Source organism: Monomorium pharaonis, chromosome 11 (assembly GCF_013373865.1).
Source record: "Monomorium pharaonis isolate MP-MQ-018 chromosome 11, ASM1337386v2, whole genome shotgun sequence".
NCBI classification, from domain to species: domain Eukaryota; kingdom Metazoa; phylum Arthropoda; class Insecta; order Hymenoptera; family Formicidae; genus Monomorium; species Monomorium pharaonis.
In genome coordinates this window covers 2,717,798-2,739,027 of record NC_050477.1, presented here as the reverse complement: position 1 = coordinate 2,739,027, position 21,230 = coordinate 2,717,798, and the positions used below count along the sequence as shown (strand labels likewise).

General features: G+C 47.7%; 1 protein-coding gene across 4 annotated transcripts in view; it reads left to right on the top strand.

The window, feature by feature from the left end:
* Nucleotides 1-46: 46 nt before the first annotated feature.
* LOC105829137 (diacylglycerol kinase eta) overlaps nucleotides 47-21,230 on the top strand; it is a 37,248-nt gene continuing 16,064 nt past the window's right edge. For 2 of the 4 annotated variants that reach the window (XM_036293752.1, XM_036293750.1), the window contains exon 1: nucleotides 47-236. The gene's annotated coding sequence lies outside the window, so the exon portion shown is untranslated. The other 2 variants (XM_036293754.1, XM_036293753.1) reach the window with 2 other exon arrangements.

The window sequence follows — 21,230 nt, the reverse complement described above, 5'->3', positions numbered from 1 at the left end:
CCCGCGCCGCCCGCGCGCGATGCACGGCGCGAGGTTGCGGCGCGCGACGCCGCCGCGCGTCGCCGGCGGTGGCGGTGAGCCGCCACTCTGAGACACTCCGAGAGCAGCGTGGAGCAGCGTCGCCGCGCGTCGCAGCAGTTCCGCCGGGCGGTCCGTCCGGCTGGCCGGCCGGCCTCGTCGCGACCACCGAATCGGTTACCTCTACCACGCGCCCGCCGCATCGGAGGGAGCTCCACGTGAGTCGCATCCCCGGGACTCTCGCATGCACACATACACACACACACACACACACTTAGCACGCCCGTGTTTCTCTCGGCTCGCGGAGGCCTGCCTCTGATTCGCTTTTCTTCTTTTTTTTTTTTCACTCTTCCTCGGATTTCACACACCTGACGGATTGCACGCCGTCTCGGGTGGAGGAACCGGCGCAATCGAGGAGAACGAGTCTAAAACGAGCATGAAATTTGTCGACTTTTCTTGTCTGATTGCGTACGAGTGAAGGCGCTTAATTTTACATTAATATAATATGATTATTGTTAGTATTTGTTAGAATCTCCGCTAGTCCTTTGCAAGAATGTATATTGAGGCAATGCGAATTATATTGAATATCAATGTCCTGGGAATGAAACGAAGGAAAAACACGTAGTATGCGACCACGTAAAGCGCTACAGTCCTCTCACGCGAAAACCGATCTCCGATCGCGCGCAGTAGAAAAACCTAGCGAGTGGCGGACGCGCGACGCCCGGCGCTAATTTACAAAACAATCTCGAGTCCATTACTAATCCTTTCGGTGCTGCGAAAACGTGTAAATAGCAAACACGGCCCAGCAAACGGCGCTATTGTGAGCTAATGGCCCACCCTGGGCGAGCTTTACGCCTAATCGAACCCCGAGAACTTTATTTACGCGTCCAATCGACGCGACGGCAAATAAAAAGCATGGAAAGGGTTAAATTGGCTCGATCAAAAATCTGCGAATAGGACGCGCGAGAGATGCGCACGTCTGTCTAGATCGAGAAATAGAGCTTGCCGCGAAACTCGTGCTCGATTCGAATTCGAAATCATCAATTCTGATCGACGTTCCGCGTTGCGAGCGCAATTTTCGCAAGTTAATTTTCCGGACAAGTATTATGATTTTGATTGAGTTTAATTAGCGCCGGCGGGGTATCGATTGGAGTATCCCACCGAACTCCCCTCCAATTAATTCGAAGAACAAGCTCGATTCCGACAGAACTTTTATCGAAGGCGTAGGTCATAGAACGCTACACTCTCTGCGAGTTTACTTATCAAACTCGGAATTATACATACCGTCATCAGCGCAGAGAGAGAGAGAGAGAGAGAGAGAGAGAGAGAAAGAGAGAGAGAAGGGGAGTGGGGAGAGAGAATCGTGAATTAGGCAAATAATCATTTGAATCGATCGCGGGGATTGCACGCAACTAAAAAGTAAATAAGAATATGACGGATATCGATTGCGAGTTTACAGTCGCGAGATTGCACGCGAGAGGAATATCAATATTTGTTATTTACACGGAGCATTGTATTATCTCGAGTAAAGTGTAATCGAGTATGGAAATTGCTCGATTATCCGGGCGTTACGAGCGTTTGACAATCGATGTGTAATTCGGTGTTTCATCAGCAAACAGAGGTAATCGTCAGCACGGCGAGACAAAATATTATGCGTTACGCGTTTTACTCGTGCGGTTTAATTGACAGAGAAAAATTGTTCGAATTCGTTCATTCATTCATTTATTTATCTACCCTTTTGTAATATCGATGCCGTCCCCCTTTCGCGAATGGGGATGACGCTGCCATGACGCGCGAATAACTTTGCACGGAAAACTATTAAGCCCCGCGACATCGCGTAACAAGAGAGAGAGGAAGAGAGAGAGAGAGAGAGAGAGAGAGAGACTCGTGGAGATTTGCGGCCCTTTATGGAGTTTATACATGAACGCAGGTATGGAATGACATACGGGTAGGTAATAACGCGTATCGGTAAACTTGAAGGAATAACTCGCGCGGAGAAGTTTGACGACGCGTGAGAAAGTTTACACGAGACATCAAAGGAGATCCTCTCGAAAGTTTCCGCGAATAGAACAAACTCCCGGTTTCTCTTTTGAATACCTTAAAAGGAACTCGAGATCTATCCGGCTTATACTCCGAGAATATTATTCCCTTTCTTTTGTACACGAGGAAAAGTATATTCCCCGTGCACGCGAGCGCAAGGGTGAGGAGGAAGAAGGAGCGCGAATTAATCCTCTAAAGACTTTACGACGTAAGCTGTTCGCATGTCGCAATCTTTCGGTAAACTCGTTACGATTCCTTAAGGAATCGAATCTTTACGATCCGATGATGCTATTAGGGACACGTAATTACCGGTCCTCGTTCTCTCCGCTGCAAAAGTTTCTTTTTCTCCCCTTTCTCTCACATACACACACAAACATACACACTCTCTCTCTCCGCCGTCGACACGTGCCATTGGAATTCGCGTAAAAATCGCAACCGCCGCCGTCACCCTTGACATTTTTCGATTTTCTTTCGAGGGTTACGGTCGCATCAATCTTATGTACGATGCGCGGCACGATCGTCGAGGTAGAACGAGCAATTTCGCGTGCTGCGGCTCGCTTGCGGCTGGAAATGTCGTAGGTTTAGATAGAGGAGGACATTTACCCTCTTCTATCGCGTGTCGGGCCGCGCGAAATGATATTGGCCTTTCCAGGCCCTCGATATTGATTTATTCGTATAACTCGCTTACTTATTGACGCGTTGCACGGGTGGATGCATTGTGTTTGTACCGCCGCTCGTTTAAAAGGGCTTAGGTCAAATTCCGGCGCTGGAAATAATTTAATAGCCTGGACAAAACGGTCGCGGGCAAAATGGTTTTTTATACTAAGACAATTGCACAGTCACATTAGACCGCCCCAAGTTCAGACTTGGATTCTACAAAACTCGAGATATCCCTGTATAATAACATTCTGTTGGCTTTGCGCGATTGGCGCTTCTCGGCGTCAACATTTAAATTTGTTTTACTCCCGCCCGAGAAAAATTGGCTGGTATCTTGTTTGCTTATCGAATGGCGCAGATAATCCACGGTGGGGGGAAAGATTGCTTTTTAAAAAAACCTGATCGGAGAGCACCGTGCGTTTTACACGTTACATGCTTCTTCCAGCGAGGCTGTACTTTTATTCGCAGCCACGCGGCGCTTTAGATAGCTTCGATCATTAATTCTCCTCTTCTCGCGTCGATTTCTCTCTGTCGCGATTTTCTCTCTGACCGATCGTGCCCTCCCAAGTGCAATCCCCCCTGTCGTCGTTGTGGGCGTTACTCCCCGATAAATTCGCGGCGAGACGCAGTTTCGTGTTACACGTCGAGTGTAGGAAGCACTTAACGGACGCGAGCGGAAGGAACCCGGGGGTGTATCCTCGTGTTCGTAACGGGACACCACCACCAGCGGCAGCAGCAGCAGCAGCAGCAGCATCTTTAAGGACACCGAGTGATTTTTCCGCGGGGTCGACGGGTTAGGTAACAGATTTCCCTCTCCTGTCCTTCGAGTCTTCGATTATCGGAATTGGATTTGTGCGCCGGGAGTCTTTAGGGAGAACCTAGACGATGTTTCGAGCTGCCAATAAATATATGAGGCATTACTCAGAATTCAGAGAGACGAGAAGGCGGGGGAAGGGGCTTGTTACATTCAATTTAATATCGGTTTATCGTGTACAACAGTCGCGTTATCACGGGAGAGGCGGATACCCTAATATCCGGTCGTTATTACGTGGATGTGGAAATTAATGTACGCATTAGGCGGGGGTTTGGCCCTCCCGTTCTCTCTCTCTCGTATTCGTGACACGACAGACGTTTGACGATTGAGGCTTCCCCTGAGGAGAGGCCTTAACGACCCGATATTACGCGCCACGCGAAGGTCAGTCGCGCGCCGGCGACCGGCGATTAATAATTCACCTGCATAAATATAGGCGACACGCGACGCGAGATAATTTTTTCTGTCTAATGTCAACGTGGCATGGGAGACACGAGTAACGGGAACCGGCGCGATGGATAATCGTGTTTTCTCGCGTTCGCGGCTGTCACGCGGGAGATATAAACGACGACGATTCCTCCCTAGACACGACAGTCTGACGATCCTTATTACGTAATGGCATTAACGGGACGCCGGTGCCGGGACGAGGGACGCCCGGGATCGATCGATCGGTGTGGACGATTTTGCACAGGGTGCCGGGAAAAAAGCGATTCAGCGTGAAACAAGGAGATTTAACGAGCGGGCTCGACGGAGTTTCCTGCCCGATTGCACCGTTGATTATTGCTAATTCCGATTAATTCAAATTGCCCGTCCGTGTCTGTCGCCGCGTGAAAGATCAAAGGGAGAACTCTCGGCGTGCGCGTCCCTCTGCATTTAAATCTCAACAACGAAATTCCATCTGTGCGGGTCCGCTCGAATTACAGTAATTTTTCAGCATGGTGCCCATGGACGAATTTAATATCCGGTGTCAAATAGCTGCCGCGCAAATAACGGCTCCCTTAATTAAAATCAGTGAAAATACATTTTCAGCGATATACTTGTCAATCGGTAAAATAACTATACTGATCTTTTAATGATTAAACACGAATTCTGAAGAAAAACATCACTAAAAGACAAGTGAACACTCGTTAATTGTCACAGCTGCAAATATACCACTGCAAATCAGCGATAGCGCACCGATTGCAATTTAGAGAGAAAGCTTTCGGGATATATCCTGTATAATTTCGGAATTAATTTAAAAGATAAAAAAGGGGCGATGGCGATGGCGATTCCCGTACCGATGGAACGGCACAAAATTTCCGAGAATCGAGGGAGAGAAAAAGGCGTTATCTCGAGGCTATCCGGAGATATCGGATAACCGCGCGGGTTGCATCCTGAATGCGGCACGATCGAATTGCACAGCGATGCAATATATATCGCGCCTGCAGAGCCGTTCGGATTCACAGGCTTCCGAACGGGATTTCAGATCCCGACACCTGCGATTGTTATCCGCGTCTCTGGAAACTAGGAATTCCAAGGAGGACGCGCGCGCCCGACGGGCGGTCGTCGTGCCACGGATCGCTCGGCCGCGCGCGATGACGTCTTTTCCCCTGGTGCACGTGTCGCCAAAGTGAAAGAGAGAGAGAGAGAGAGAGAGAGAGAAAGAGAGTGAGCGAATGACAGAGAAAGCGGCATTACGCTCCACGGGACTCTGAATAAAATTCCGTGGGACTTTCAATAATTACGGGCTTGAATGCGCAAAGTGCCCGCGCAATTAGCTCTGTACGTGTCGTCATATATGTCACGTTTATTTCCCACTCCACGCGCACGACGGATCCGGGCTGCTGGATCTGGGCCAAGTGTTTTAGGCGTTTAGGTGAAGGATTTAAGTGGGCGGACGGCGGTACCATTGGCTTCGTGAATAATTTCCCGCGATATTAGGCTCGGGCTTATGAAGGGGAGGGAGAGAGAGAAAGAGAGTATTATTGACTTATTAAATTTTCATTCTTCGCCGCGCCCGATGGCGTATTTCCCCGAGGTTTATTGTTCCACCGCCGACGATAGAATATTTCTCCCGCGACGACAAAAGATCGGACTCAAGCCGCGACAGCATCGAACGGAATCCTCTAATCTGGGCGCCTTGTCTTGTTAACCGTCTCCTTTCCTCTTTCTCTCTCTCTCTCTCTCTTTCTCTCTCTACCTTCCCGCCTTGTTTTCAACTTCTTCTGCTCAGGGGAAATCCCTCTTTCGTCGATCCTTTTCTATTCGATCCGCTTTCACCATCAACGGACGTGCCTTCGGCATACCGTGCTAAACGATGGAAGACGTAAAAGACGAACTAAAGGAGAACTCGCGGGTAGTATGTTAAATTGTTACATGTATCGCGCGACAAAATTTTCCGCTCGGGGATTCACGCGCATTCTCTTTAAAAATTTAAACTTCCTCCCTCGGAAGTTTGCGTTACAAATACAATTTTCTCGCGCGGCACGTATTCCGTGCTCATGCTCGCGCGATAAATCATACACGGAGTATAAAAGCAGCCAAGGAACGCGCGCGCGCGGGCGGAGAGTTCCCCTCAAAATAGGAATTTAATGGATGTATACAACGCGGAAGAAATATCGAGCCGCAGGGAGAGAGAGAAAGAGAGCGGCGCGTGCGGATGTGTACCCGGCGAGATTCATTTTCCGTATCGATTCGGTTTTCAGTGTTGCGTCCGACCTGTGTGTGTAGCTGAGCGTATTTATACAATTCGGCCAGAGAGCGATAGAGCGGCACGATGTAGGTAAACAAAGTCGATGAGGCTATAAGAGCGGAGAAACTCTTTCTCCCTCTAGATAGTCTAGATGGATCTTTTCTCCATCGTCTTTCCTGCCCTCCCTCGAGACGTTGGAGGAGATCGGGAGGAGGTCGCTAATGCAATATAGGCGACAGTGTAAACGAGAGGCGAGTACACGGTCCACGATGACGTGGGCTGGCAACGTCTGGAGGAAGAGGAAAGGAAAGGAAAGGAAGGAAGGAAGGAAGGGAAGAAGGTGCACAGTGTACACGAGGGCTGATGGAGTAGAGCGAGAGCATCCTCTTTCCTCGGGTCGATGACCCCGCGGGGAGACCTAAATACACTCGCGAAAAAGAAAGTTGCGCCGAAAACGGCAGCTGCGGACGAGCAAAAGGGGGTGTAGCGTAAAAGTATAGTAACGCCAATCCGTGTTTTTTCGTTCCGCACGAGAGAGGAAACTGCTTTCTCTCGATCATTCTTTTTTTTATCGCGAAATCGATAAACCGTCGCTGTACGTTTCACGTCAGAGAAAAAGAGAGAGAGAGAGAGAGAGAGAGAGAGAGAGAGAGAGAGAGAGAGAGAGAGAGAGAAAGAGAGAACAACGCGATCGTGAGAAGTGATAATAGAGCTATTTGAAACATTGATTACTGGATCCGCGATGAAACTTTTCGCGAGTCAAGTGTACCGAGAGGGAGTGAAACGAGAGGATTAGAATGCTATTCGTTCTCGATTCCTTCGAGCATCTATTCGCGGAGGCTTCTGGGTCGACCTTTGAAATTCCGTTAACAGACACGGAGTGATTGTTCAATCGATTCCACCACGGTGTGTTTATCGCGCGATTGTAGGTACAAATTTGGGATTGACCGAATCGACACGCACATTAAGAATAGCCTGTGACATTTGAACACCAACTTGCCCTAGAATTTGTCTGTAAGCGGGTGACACGGCGGGTTAAATGCAGCCTCGAACCTGCCAGAATCGGTTCTGTGCCGCGCTTCAATGTCGAAATATAAATAGCTTTACAACTGACAAGCTAAATTTCTCGTGGAAAGAAATAACGAGATAACGCCGCTAATCGTTTCTCGATTAGTCCCGGTTGAATTTTACTTCTCTTTCCACCCTCGGGTCGAGTACTAATTTCCCACGTCGTAATTTAAGTTTATTTTTGCGAAACGACCGAGGAAAAATTCGCTCCCCTTACCTTCGACGTTCCCTGCCAAAAAGTTTGGCGACTGACAGACAGCGCGGATGAATCTAGGACGTCTTTTCGCGGCGCTCCCAGATCTCGTTTAACATTTCCACCTGTTCAAGAAAACTTACAAAAGCAGAAAAAAGTCAGAAAAAAAAGAGAGAGAGAGAGAGAGAGAGAGAGAGAGAGTAAAAAAAAGAAAAACGGTACGTGCGCGTTTGTTGAAGGTATTCATTGCACAAGTGGAGATAAATTTTTAACGAGCGTCCAGTCGCGATAAAGGGGTTGCAATAATAGCGCGTAGATGCGTGCAGGTAATATCCGTGATGCACCCTCGGCCATTTTAAAGGCCATTAGCGAAGTTGAGCCTGGTGCCCGGTACCTCGAGTCACGCTATTCGCCGCCGGGACATTTCCCGGGCAAGTTTCTCATAAAATTTTACAATGTTCCACCGACCTACTCGAGATGCATATATATTATACACACACACACACACACACACACGTGTGCGTTTATGTAGAGTAATACTTGGCGTTATCACTTCTCCCAAATTACCGCCGCTCGATCTGCCGCGAACGAGGTCGGGAGGAAATTCGACGGTGGTTACGCGCGCTCCAGTTGAGCGCGAGACGAGATTTCGATCTCGTTGCATCATCCCCGTCGATCGGAGGGGTGACCGGAATCACCGGGATGAGCTCCCGGTCGGGTCACCCTGCGTCTCCCCCATTCTGGAGCCCGTTGACGTACAACCCCGCCGTTCGCCATCCTGTCGACAATACGTCCTCGTTTCTTTTATTGCCGTGGGACTTTTTGCATTATTGCCGTCGTATAGGACGACGGCGCGCGACATCGCGTCGCGTAAGGTCGACTCGCCCCTCCGCGGAAATAGCGTTCTCGTTGCTTACGTTACACGCGTTTGCCGAGGCAACCGGGATCCCCCGATACATTGTATGTATGTACGTTGTATCGCGTCGCAAAATCGTTGCGTCGTGGGCGTGTCGAAAGCCGCTTTTTACGTACATTATTTCTTGTAATCGCGACGCCACGGTTTAAAAACTCTTTTCTCTGAAGTCTAGAATTTCCAGAAGCGCGCTTATCAAGTCGGAGCTACCCCCTACTGTTGAACTCGCGATACGACGTATATACGCGATACATTTCCTGTTGATTACCGTGGAAAGAACAAATTTCGATACGTCGCGCACCGCAATTGCCCGCGGCGTATCTCCGCCCGAGTTTATCGCGAACCTATACCTATTTCGAGGTGCAGTTTCACGTATAGTATCACGAGCGGGGAATAAGTACGTGACTTCTTCTCGCAAGCCGTCGATCATGCGGAACGTTGGTCGATATCTTTAGAGCTTCCGCCACCTCGCAAACTCTACCGCGACGTCGCGTCTCTCTCGCTCTCTCGTTCTCTCGCAGAATTTATGAAATATTAAACACAGCGGGGGACAAGCGTCATTGCCTCGTGCGACTCACGATCAGCTGCAACAATCGGCGATTTAAGAGCGTCTCTTCTCCCGAGCGTCTCTCGACGCCCGCCGACGATGGAGAACGGATGGAGACGAAGATGGATGCGGGGTCGCGTTACATAAAACGGAAGGAGAAACGGGTGTGCCGTTTACGATCGGTCGCCGGCTATTTTTATCGCTGTAATACAACTTTAAAGAGATCCCCGTTCCGCAGAATTTTTCAACGTCGCGCGACGATATATCCGTGTATCCGGCAGATATCTAGTGTTTTCCTTTTATTATTTATCCGCCGCGCTGTGGGATAATTTTAGCGATCTCTCCCCCGGGTTCCACGTATCTCCCGCGATTTTCCTCGTATCTCCCGTGTATCCTCCGGGCGAAGTGCATTCAGCTTTGACGTACAAGGAATAAGCCAAACACTTGAGATGCCGTAACGGCGAATCCTCTTCTCTCGTCAACGGAAGATAAAGAGGACGCGCAGGAGACGAGATGGTTGAAAGGTAACCTGTTATCGTGTTACGAGAATCGAGACGAATATACGCCTCCGTATACGTGACACGTAACGCAATTAGGCGTATATACGTCGGAGTTGCATGTGCGTTGTCGTACCTAATATGTAATAGGGCACTTTGCACAGAGTCGCGGCTCCGCAAACAAGTTGATGAAAGAGAGGGAGGGAAATACCAGAGATATATATATATATAAATGTATAAAGGGGATGAATCACAAAATAACACCTGGAAAATACGTTACGCATTTTATTAATAAAAGGTTGACCTATCATTTGCTTTTAATATAGATTTCATCCTTCTGGGGAATAAGGTCATGCGGCGCTTAAACAGCTACCAGTGCAGCGTTACACTGTTCTTCTACCAGAATATTTTTTAAGAGATACCCGAGAGAGAAATACTGGAAGAGAAAATCCGATTTTCACTCTGCTCTTCACAAAACTGTTCACAATGACCATAGTTTCGATTCGACGATAGTCAAGCGGTTACGTTGAGACCAGAAAGAAATGTTGAGGAACGGAGAAATAAATTCCCTGAAAAATTCTTCCTCCGACGTCACTTGTATCAATCAATTAAAAAATGTTCCGCTAAAAGAATAGTACAGCTGGTGATTATTCACGCACTGACCTGTAATATTAAAATAAACACGTGATGCATGTTAACCTTTTATTAATAAAAAAAAAAAAACAATGAATTTCTTATAAGGTGCTCGTATTACTTTATCCATCCCCCTGTATGTTGTGCATATTATCGCGCGCGATCGGGACATTTCTTTCACACGCTACAACTATTCTTATGGTTTTTACATCCTTTATCAGAGGGGTATTTGCGGACCGCGTTTATTTTAAAACCCGTAGGTACGTGTAACGGCGCGACTAATTTTCCAGAAGCTCGGCCGGGCGCGCGTCCTCGTCAAACTTTTTTCCTCGTCGGCGATGGACAAAGCGGGCGGCTTCGTCCCTTCGACGAAGAAAGTGCGTCGCTATTTATCCGCGAGCCTTTGTGATTACATAGTAAACCGCATTTACGACCCGCAACGAGAGAGAGAGAGAGAGAGAGACGCGGCTTTATTAGCACGTTCGTGAAGCGTCCGCCGCATGCAACCGTGGCACACAGGAATCGCTAACGAGCGTACTGATTTAGATCGGTCGCTCTCTGTGTGTTTAGAGAATGCCATTTCGGGAAAAGTCTTAATTACGATATCGATCCGTCAGCCTCGTGCCACACTCGGGCATTCAATTAAATCCCCCGGTCGGGTCGGAACGGCGAGCTATTTAAACATTGGCGTGCGGGCTTGCTCTTGAATTCGCGCGACGGAGGAGTCGCAAATTTATCCGCTTGTCACACACATTAATTCGCATCAATTATCCGTCGAGATAGAGTTTCGCGCGATTTTTCTCCCGATAAATTTTTCCTTTTCCCGATAAATCCGGGATTTTCGCGCGCGCACAAAGGGATCGGGCGCGGATGCCTGACCGAGTGTCAGTTTGATACGCGGGTGTACGCCTTAAATTAATAAATATAGGCACTTCTGGACTATGTGCACGGTGCATCAACGTGACGGACCACCTACATGCCGCGCTATATTTATAGCGCTATGAAAAGTGCTCGTGCTCTCGAATGTGCGCGCGTTTATCGCATGCGGGCCGCAGCAAGGCGTAATAATCGACAATTCGGTCTCGCGCGCGTGCGGTTACGATGACATTTTCTCGGCGTTGCGTCGGTATTCCCGTGGCGATCGTCGAGCGACACCGCTCGTTTGTATATTGACGTCAGAGATTCGAAGCGCGCCGTTGTGTTCGCGGAAAATTCTAATACATTTAATTTCGCGTGGAATCGCGCGCGCGTCATCGACGGGGCGAGGAGGAGGAGGAGGAGGAGGAGGAGAAGGAGGAGGAGGAGGAGAGCGATCGTATCGCTCCGTAATGCCACGTCCCGAGAATGTCACGGAATAAATAACGTGTCGCTGGAGCGTCTTCTCTCTCTCTCTCTCTCTCTCTCTCTCTCTCCCTCTCTTCCCCCTCCTCTTCCTTTTTATCTCGCTGTCGCGCGTTACGCGATTCCCGCTCTTCCGGAAAAGCCACGAAGTGGATTAAGTTTCCGCGAGTCGAATCCTTCTCCCGGGGCCGAGACCTCCTCGAGAAGGTTACGAGATTTGAATTTTAATTTTGATTCCCTGAATTTTATATACGTTACACGCGCTACCTCTCGCCTGGCCTCGATTCGTATCGCGCCGCGGCGCTATGAATATTGCGAACGCGATACAATTACCGTTGAAATATAATATCGCGTAACTGGGACGAGAGGTCCGGTTCTTCTCGTCTTCCTTACTCTCCGCCGTCTTCTTATTCTTGCGCAAACACACACACACACACACACACACACACACACACACACTCACACGTACATAATTTCGCGCGCGATCTATTGTACGTGTACGTACATTGTCGCGCGCGAATGGATGCACGTGCACTTGGGGCCGATACGCCGCCTGATAGAGGACAATGACGCCCGATGACGTCGACGACGACAAATACGTTTTTAAGTGTAGCGGCGAATGTAATCCCGGAAAATCGAAACAGAAACGCATGCGTGTAGCCGTGAAACCTTAGAGGAGGTTTAATTCGTAATAGACTTCGCCCCTTTCCTGTGTACGCGAGATCCCATTTTCGCGAGGATCACCGTCGCCCAAGTTCCCCGGTTCATGGCATGATTAATTAGATTATTTATGCACCGGCGCATTAGTTGATCACTCGAGTTGATAATTTAAACCGCGAAATTGTTTACGAAACTGCTTCTGGCTGGTATTAATTGGAGGAGGATGTAGATTATTATTATTAAAGCCACTCCTCTCTCTCTTTCTTTCTCTCTCTCTCTCTCTCTCTCTTTCTCTCTCTCTCTCTCTCTAATCAGCAAACGCGGTTGTACTATTAATCTTTGATGTGTTTCACGTACCCGGTCGCTGTATAAGATCTGACGTAACTTAATAACGAGATAACAAGGCGCTTGTTTATCGGAAAATCCAAACGTACGTCGTAAAGAGCGGATTACGTGGAATAAAGCGTGGGATTATCGATAATTATGCTTACGGATTGCCACGCAAACCGTGGAAGAATATTCGTAGTAGTTGTTACAGGCATTACCTTTTTTCTCATGAAGTACAGCCAAGTTAATTGGACGCGGGTTGATGCAGATTAATTAATCAAATCGCGCTTAATTGCCCCTCATTGGACGTAACGGCCAACCGGTCGTTAAAAAAATTGCGAAAGGATTACGGAGTGAACGCTTCTTAATAATTACGAAATTATGGGAGGGAGGGGGAGGTGGTACGCGTGCTTATCGACCGCGAGCGAACGGGGAAGGTGAAGTTTAACGGGTCGATCAATTTTCCGGATGGTTTCATTTGTCGCCGGTGATCGCCACCCCGACCTCGATCGCACTTTTACATATTATACGTATAACGCGGGAACGCGAAATTCGCACGACCGCGATAGATTTGCAAAAACGTTACGCGTGACATAAAGGAATCCTCTCGATGTAGCCTCCTCGCGTCTCGCCCCTATCTCCGGTCTCTCTCTCTCTCTTTTTTTCTCTACCCCGCCTGAGAATATATTCATACCTGCCCGCATTTCAATCCACCCCATTCGGTGCTTCGACCCTCCGAATCTCAAATATCAGTCCCGAAAAATATTTCCCCATCGCCAAGCTTTATTTAACGGCAAGAATTATTGCCGTCGCCAACAGACGCGTCGCGTCGCGTTATTCCCCGACTTATTTCACTGGATTATCTTCCAAAAATTTCATAAAGAATTCCGTAGAGTACTCGGAGGGTTTTTTTTGTTCTCTCTCTCTCTCTCTCTCTCTCTCTCTCTCTCTCTCTCTCTCTCTCTCTCTCTCTCTCTCTCTCTCTCTCTCTCTCTCTCTCTCTCTCTCTCTCTCCCTCCCCTAGCAACGAAATTCACCTGACGCTCGAATTACGGAAACGGAACGGCAGATATCCGAGAGAGAATATAATATTTCATTTGACACGCGCAGAATGATAAAGATTGTAGAATTTATTACAGAAATTAATCCGATAAAATTAGACTTTGCCATTACAATCGCACTCGTGACGATTCTATTATATTTCGGGAGAGAAACACACACACACACACATACGCGCACGCACACACACAGAAAGAGAAAGATACACGAAACTCTCTCCAATTTGCTTGAAAATAAAATAAACGCATACCGCGCTGCTTTATCTCAATATATCGGTTAAATGCGTCGTGGTGGTTCTCCTCGTGTAATTTAGCCGCGACCCACATTTCGGACGGTGCGCGGGACGCGGGATGGTATCGGAAACTCGGGACGCGGGATGCAAAGGTCAAGTGTCCATTGAAAATCGGTGAGATTCGGCGTAGAAGTGCACGATTGGCGACTGGCTCTCAAAAATTTTCATATCGCACAAACGAGCCACCGAGAGGTAATTGAATGAGGGGGCACGCCGCCCGTTAACTGGAGCGCGCGGCGACGACGACGACGATGACGACGATGACGGCTGCGGAACAATTTGCCGCTGCGTTGTACGGCAGCAGTCCGCGCTTGTAATCGCCGCGAATCAGGGCTTAATTAATTTTAATGCCGCGATTGTCGCAGTCGGCGCAGCTGTGCAAATTGCCCGTATAACCCACTTTGCCGCCGCCGTCGTCCCTCTTTCAGCGCCGGATCGTCGTTCTCGCTCGGCCGTTTAGAAAGACCGTAATTACGATCGTTTTGCATTCTTAAAACCGCCCCTCCTCGCGAGGCAATTATCCAAAGCGTGCAATTTCATTCTCCCCTCCTCCCTCTCTTTCAGAATTACGAGTCATACAAGGAAACGCTCGCTCGCTCGCTAAGGCTTTGACGATGAGGCTCTTTCTCTCTTTCTCTCTAGCATTTATTGCGTTTGTCGAAAAAAAGTAGCAAAACAGACGGCAACGGCGGCGGCGGCGGCGGCGGCGACGATGGGTGACGGCAATGCGCATATTATAATGTGCAGCGTTCGATGCGATACGTTACACACTGTTGCTCCATTTGCTCGACGAGCTATATATTTATAGCTGTAACGATGCGGACGAGAGCGTCCGTGCGCCGCGCCGGTGGTGGTGCGTCCACCATGCACGACGTCCGCGCGCGAGCGGAAGGACCTTTCACGTGCCGCGGTTATCCTCCCCGGGCAAATATGCGGCGTTCCATTATGCAGAAGACCCGGCGCGCTTAGATCCAGCCGGCGGTGCTTATTGCACGCGCTCTACGTGCAAACGTGGCTAAAAATAGACGGAGGCGTATGTAGAATAATGTAATGAGTCGCGACATAAATGGAGCCGAGGGATGGTCGATGCGGTCGGTGCGGTGCTAATTAAAGTGCGTGGTTTTAGGGCGGCGAAGGAGAGGGGGAGCACTCGGAAAGCTCGGCTTACGATCCCATGATAAATTCGTGCCACGACACGTCAGATTACATCCCTGTGGGTTAAGAGGATGATACTTTGATAAAGATGAAGCGTGGTCTACAATACATGGAATAAGCATGGAGTAAAGCGTAAGAGTAAGTTTAAGCAGGCGTAAGAACGTCAAGGCGTAAAAGAGGCTGGCATAACGGCGTAGGCGAAATAAATTTATTTTATTTCCTACCCTTACTCTAACTCTTACGCTTACGCTCAGCCAATCAGAGCTCGGAGTATAACTGCAACAGCGCCGTTTGTTAATTTGTTTTCTACCCTCGATTGTAATATATGTCATATGTTGTGCAACTGTTGCACAACTACGCAGAAATCGCTACGCAGAAATTGATATAAAGCTGCGATTTCTACGCTTATTGTACCGTTCTAGACAAGACTGTTGTAAGCATCTTATTACTCCGTATACGTATTGTAGACCACGTTTCAGCATTGCCGGACAGCACGTGACAAGCTCCTAAGGGGACGCGACGCTGTCTCTCTCTCTCTCTCTCTCTCTCCCCCCCTTTATTGTTCGGCTTATTCCCGACTATCTAAGCCCCAAACACAATTGGGAACAAAATTGGAAACGGGGAACGGGGAATCGAGGAATATGTCTGAAACATAAAACGTTCCTTTCGCTTTCGCATTGAATCGCCACAAGCGAGCCGACTTAACCATCCGATTAATTTCGGCAATTAATGTACGTCTTTTCCCTATCCGAGACTTTAGCGGGGAAAGTATGAAAAAAAAACTTACGCCATAATGAAAATTTTTTATTTGTTATTTATACCTTTAACTATATCTCCCTTTGAAGCTCCAAATCGTCCTTGCTTCCTCATTATTATTGGATCTGACAGTTGTCGTTGTAAAGAACATTTGACATTTTATTTCGTTATACACATCTTTCGATCCTCCCTTTGTACGTAACTTTTTCCTTTAGGAAAACATCCGTACGACAAAACACGCAGATTACTACTGATATCGCCATAACGCGGATAAAAATCGTCTTCGATGACAATCGTCTCGTATAATTCTGCGTCAAAGAATAATGCCATTGTCCCATACCGCGTTGTGGGACGATTGCCCTCAAAGCGATATGATAATGCGTTCTCGCATTTAGTCCGTGTGACGTTGAGTAATCGAGAGAGGCAGAGTAGGCACTTGACACCGAGCCTGTGACCCGAGAGAAATGTCCGGTCCACCTTTTTGCGAAAGGTATTAGAAACATCATTTTTCACCGCGAAAGATTGAATGAGTTCCATTTTATATCCGCGGCTGAAAGCTACCGAAGCTATATCTTCGGGCTGAGGCTACATTAATCTCGACGTACAATCACACGAAAGCGCATTGTTGTACAACGTTGGGCAAAATCTGTCAGAAGCGACCGCGCGTTTTATCACTCTCTCTCTCTCTCTTTCTCTCATCCGTTCTCTCCGCGTTCTACGTATTCAGCGAGAAGCGCGGATTTCAAGCGGCCTCGTGTCAGACGTGTCTATCGACCTTCCGAATCCGGATCCATCCATCCCTCTCGCGCGGCGCATTTCGCGTACACAGTAGCTAGAGCCCTGTGATTGATAAGCGCCCGAGACCCTGATATCTCCTATCATTTATATAACGTCCGAAAGCACACTCGGTAATTTAAGGAACGATCGATCCCTCCCTCCGCGGCCCCTCCGCGGATTCGGCAGCTCGCGCGTCAGGATGGGACGGATTTCCAGGTCAGAAGGTCACGGCGGCGCGCAAGCAACACATCCAGTACACAATATTGAGAATTCAGAGCTTTCACAGAACGGCCTCGTTTTCTCCCGTCGCCCGCACGCGCCGGAATTGCGTGACGTGCTATTTCTCTCCCCCTCTTCTCTCTATCTGTCTGTTTATCTCTCTCTCTCTCTTTCTCTCTCGGCTTATGCCGCCGCTGGAGGCTATGTTTTGTTCATAAAATACGTATGGCACGATACACACACACACACACACACACACACACACACACATATATATATGTATACGCAGGGGGTTGAGAAAGGCAGGGAGACCATCCCCAGGAACGTAACCCATTTTTTTTGTCGCGCAACACGGGGGATGACAAGGGTGGAAAAGAGGAACGAGGAGTGATGGTTTTTGCCCGGTCGGGCCCGCCCTCGCTTTTCTCTTTACCTTCGCCTCGCTTAATACCTTTAAAATATTGACGGGGGAGGAAATGCCTTCGGTATTCAAACCGAATAATAAAGTTCACACACCCTCTCCGTCTTCTTACTTGTCATTTCGTTTAAATGCAAATGCACTTTGACGTCGCCGAGCGGTCGAAAACGCGTGTCGCGTGACATTTGCGCGAGCGTTTTCAACTACAATTTGAACTCACCAACGCGATTTTATTGGCGGCTCGTAAAGGGTGTGTTGCCGTGACGCGTAGTATCGTATTTATTTAATATTACATTTCCCTTTCTTATTCGATAAACGGGAAAACTTTCAGAAATCTGTGTGTGTGGGTGTGTGTGTGTATGCCACGCAACGATCTTCGCGCGCTTGAAAAGTCAGCATTATATAGTTTTGCGAGACTTTTTATCGGTCTGCCACACGTCGATTCGTTCGACGTTTACCATTTATTCTATATACAGCTTGGACTTGCTTATAAACGCGATATAAAAATCGCGTCGCCCGGAGGCTCTCGCAATCGATACTTCGCCCAAGTTACAGGATTACACCGATAGTAATTGCCAGGTATTGTTATCGGGTAACGCGTGAGCCGGATTAATCATCGGCGAATTCATTACCGCGCGGGTTACCTTCCGCGGTCCCGGAAATCCTTCGTACTTTTATTTTAACGCCGTGGGACGTTCATCGAGCGATAATATATCGGGTTTCCCGGTCGGCACCGAGAGATATATCCAGCCGAAGCTCTCGCATCGTGCGAAATCCTGTGCGCGCTCTAAATGAATTAAGTAGAGCGTACCCGCGTCGTGCCTGACCTAGTTGAAAGTGCGTGCCTAAATATCTCCGGCATCCTCAGCCGCGCTCAGCTGCGGCTTCCAAGGCCGGGCGGGAGCGATACGATTATTAGCAATAAAACTGCTAATGGATTAAGATCTCGTCCCGGTTTGACGAGCGGTAGGAGCGCGCGGGTTCGGGAGGGAGGGGGGAGGGGGGAGGTCGGCCCGACAAGCTTTTCAAGTGCTCGGGGAAATTAATTTTCTCAAAGTTAAGAGAAAACTCGATTCGCAGTAATTTTCCCCCTCGAATCCGCGGAAACGTTCAACTTCGCTTCCGCTTCTTCTACGACGATCTACAGCTGATCGGAGTTTGTAATCAGTTTGCGTTTCGAATTCGTTTTTCCAGCGTTCTTCCGCCCCAGGGAGAAATTTTCGCTCCGGAACCCGAAAGGGGATGCTGAGGGACGACGGACACGATCAACGGGGATAATCAGTCACCCGCGATGATTAATTGGCCCAGCGACGGCCATAGCGACGATGATTAATCGAATGTCCTGCAAAGGACGAAGGACGAATGTGTCTCCTCTCTCTTCTTCCCTTTTCGCGAACAGGCGTGCTGCAACGTTTCGCCCTCGGGAAGAATATCCCCGCGTCACACACCCGCGAGAAAACGCGTATGTACAAGAGAAGTCCATTACCTCTTCTACCTCCTCTTCCTCCCTTTCGCTTCTCGCCTCTCGATCCCCAGCGGCCGATCTCTCGGGATACAGGGTGATTACGTATAGTGGGAACCGCGCCGGGTGTTCCCTTATACGGCAACGGCATGCGAGTCACGCGTGTTTTACGAGCGCGCGTCGCTCGATGGGAAAATAATTTCCCGCGTTCGTGTATACCGCCGCGCCGGGGGCTGTCCCGTCGAACAATGCCGGCGGCGAAGCGACTCGAAATCTACACGACAATTGCATTCGGATCGAAGCCAATTAAATTCGGTCGCCGAGAGGAGCGGATCTACTCGAGCGGCGGTTACCTCGATCACCACTATTGAATTCCACGAGGCGCGAAAATACGACGAAAATGCGACATTTTGCAGCGTAACACGTCGCGCGCGGGATGTGTAATAATGCCGCGCGATTGTATTCATCGAGTCGAGAGGGAGAGAACGCTGCCGCGGATGATGTGCGGGACGAAGAAATGTCTGGTCTTTTTTACAACGCGCGAATGAATAGAAGCGGCCTCGGAGGGGTTGATGGTGGTGGTGGTGATCGCACGATGACGCCGCGCCGCACAAAGGCCGGCCGCGTTCGAATTTCGATATCGCGATAATACTCGCGGCTTTCATGCTGCGCGACGAGAACGCACAACGGACGCGACAACGCACAAAAGGGAAAAGAGAGAGAGAGAGAGAGAGAGAGAGACAGACACCTGATCGACACCGATCGACACGCGAGCCCCACCGATCTCTCACCTGGCATTCAACGACGCGACGCGCGCGAACAGTCTCCGTTCCGCTCCGATGATGTGTCCAGCACACCTACGCCGCCTGCACTCACGAAACTGGAAAAGTGGCCCCGACAATAAAGCAAATGCCGGTTGGCGTGTCGGGGAGACGAGTCCGCCCACGCGTCGTCAATAATTCCGCCGATTTGCCCCGATGTCCAATAATCGACTCCGTAATGGACTCCCAAGACTCCGAGGGACGAGTTTGATTTATCGTCGCCGAAATTCTTTTTGCGATTTAGCCGTTGAAACCTTTCGGTCGGTCCGGTCGGTCGGTCGGGTCGGGACAATGGCTCGATTTACTCGCTAAGACAAGCACGCCAGACTTCTATTTCACGTCGAAGAAATATCGTTCTTGGGCTAAGAAATGCCATTACTCAATCTTTTGTTTTCTTATTTTAAGCAACGGTTATCTTTGCGACCTAAAAGTATTAAAACGCGCTCATCATTTACTCGAAACATTTACTTAAAATAAACATCTACGTACGCACGCGGAATTAAATAAATGTTACTTATTTCAAATATTTCATATATGCGGAATATAAATATTTCATATTCCGCAAATGTATCACACGAGAAGCACCAAAATATTCAGAATTATCCAGTAATTTAATTTTTTAATCAAAAATATTATTATAGATTACAACAAAAATTTGATTTGTCTATTATATTTTGATTTCTCTTTGATACAGTTTTATAATACTAGTTGAAAATTAAATGAATATGATTTCCTTTAGTATATTGTAATCTCTAAATACATCGTTTTTTTTTTATTTGTGACATATATATTTTTTAATAATTGTCAAGAAAATATATTTTGTAAAAGTTTATTGTTACTAAAAGGAAAAAAGTAATCGCATTGAGTGATCGTTTTTCTTGGCAGAGAGAATAGAATTGATATTTTTCTGTGTATATTACGCTAGACCGCAAGCTCCTATTGAATTCGTATGACAAATATGATTCATCTTTACCGTGGAATAAAACGCGGTATATTGAGCGACGTCTCTCAAGTATATTTTTACTATATGTTTTTATATATGATAAAGTTAAATAATTATTCAACATACTTTCTTTATTTTCACACAATTGTCTTTTCTCTCTTTTATTGTTAACTGTCTTCCGTCTCTTTCCTTATCTTTAGCGTTTCGTACTTTACAATCGGTTTATCTTTTCAATGTCTATAAATTTTGACGCATTGATAAGAATCATATTGCACTGGTCGTGTCGCATTTGCATTCACAAGCTCACGCTTGTAATCATCATTTGTCCTATAATATATTAAACAAGAACAAATAATTACAGCCCTATGTATGCTAAAGCGACACAGGTATTGTAATATGATTTTTATCCCGTACTAAATATATGACGACATGTATTAGCTTCACAATATGAAGGCTAAAGTTTGTGGTCTGGTGTAATATATATATAGAAACCTTCTGCTCGCACGTCATTCACGCCGTCATACATTGTGAGCTTTATTTTATTTTATTATTAAGGAGAAATATCCCGAATCTTTTTCGGGGTAACCTTCACGTGACTGAGAGTAACTTAAGGAATTTTGTATGAGACGTCGGAGGACTTTCAACGATTACTGACAAATAATGTACGTAACAAAAAAAAAGTAATATATTCCCATATGTTACACAAACGATAGTAGAATTATTAGGGACTTTACTTAAAATTAATATGGTCACTAATACTGACAATATTATTGATCGCGTGTGGTTAATATTGATGAATTGATGTAGATATTGACGATGATACAAATTTTTTGATACTCGGGCCTCAAGATCATCGTGTGATAGGGATATTGACGTTGATAATGATTGTGTGAAGAGGACGCGTCAATATTACCGTCAGTACAGTTTCACAATCACGGATACCGCAGAAATT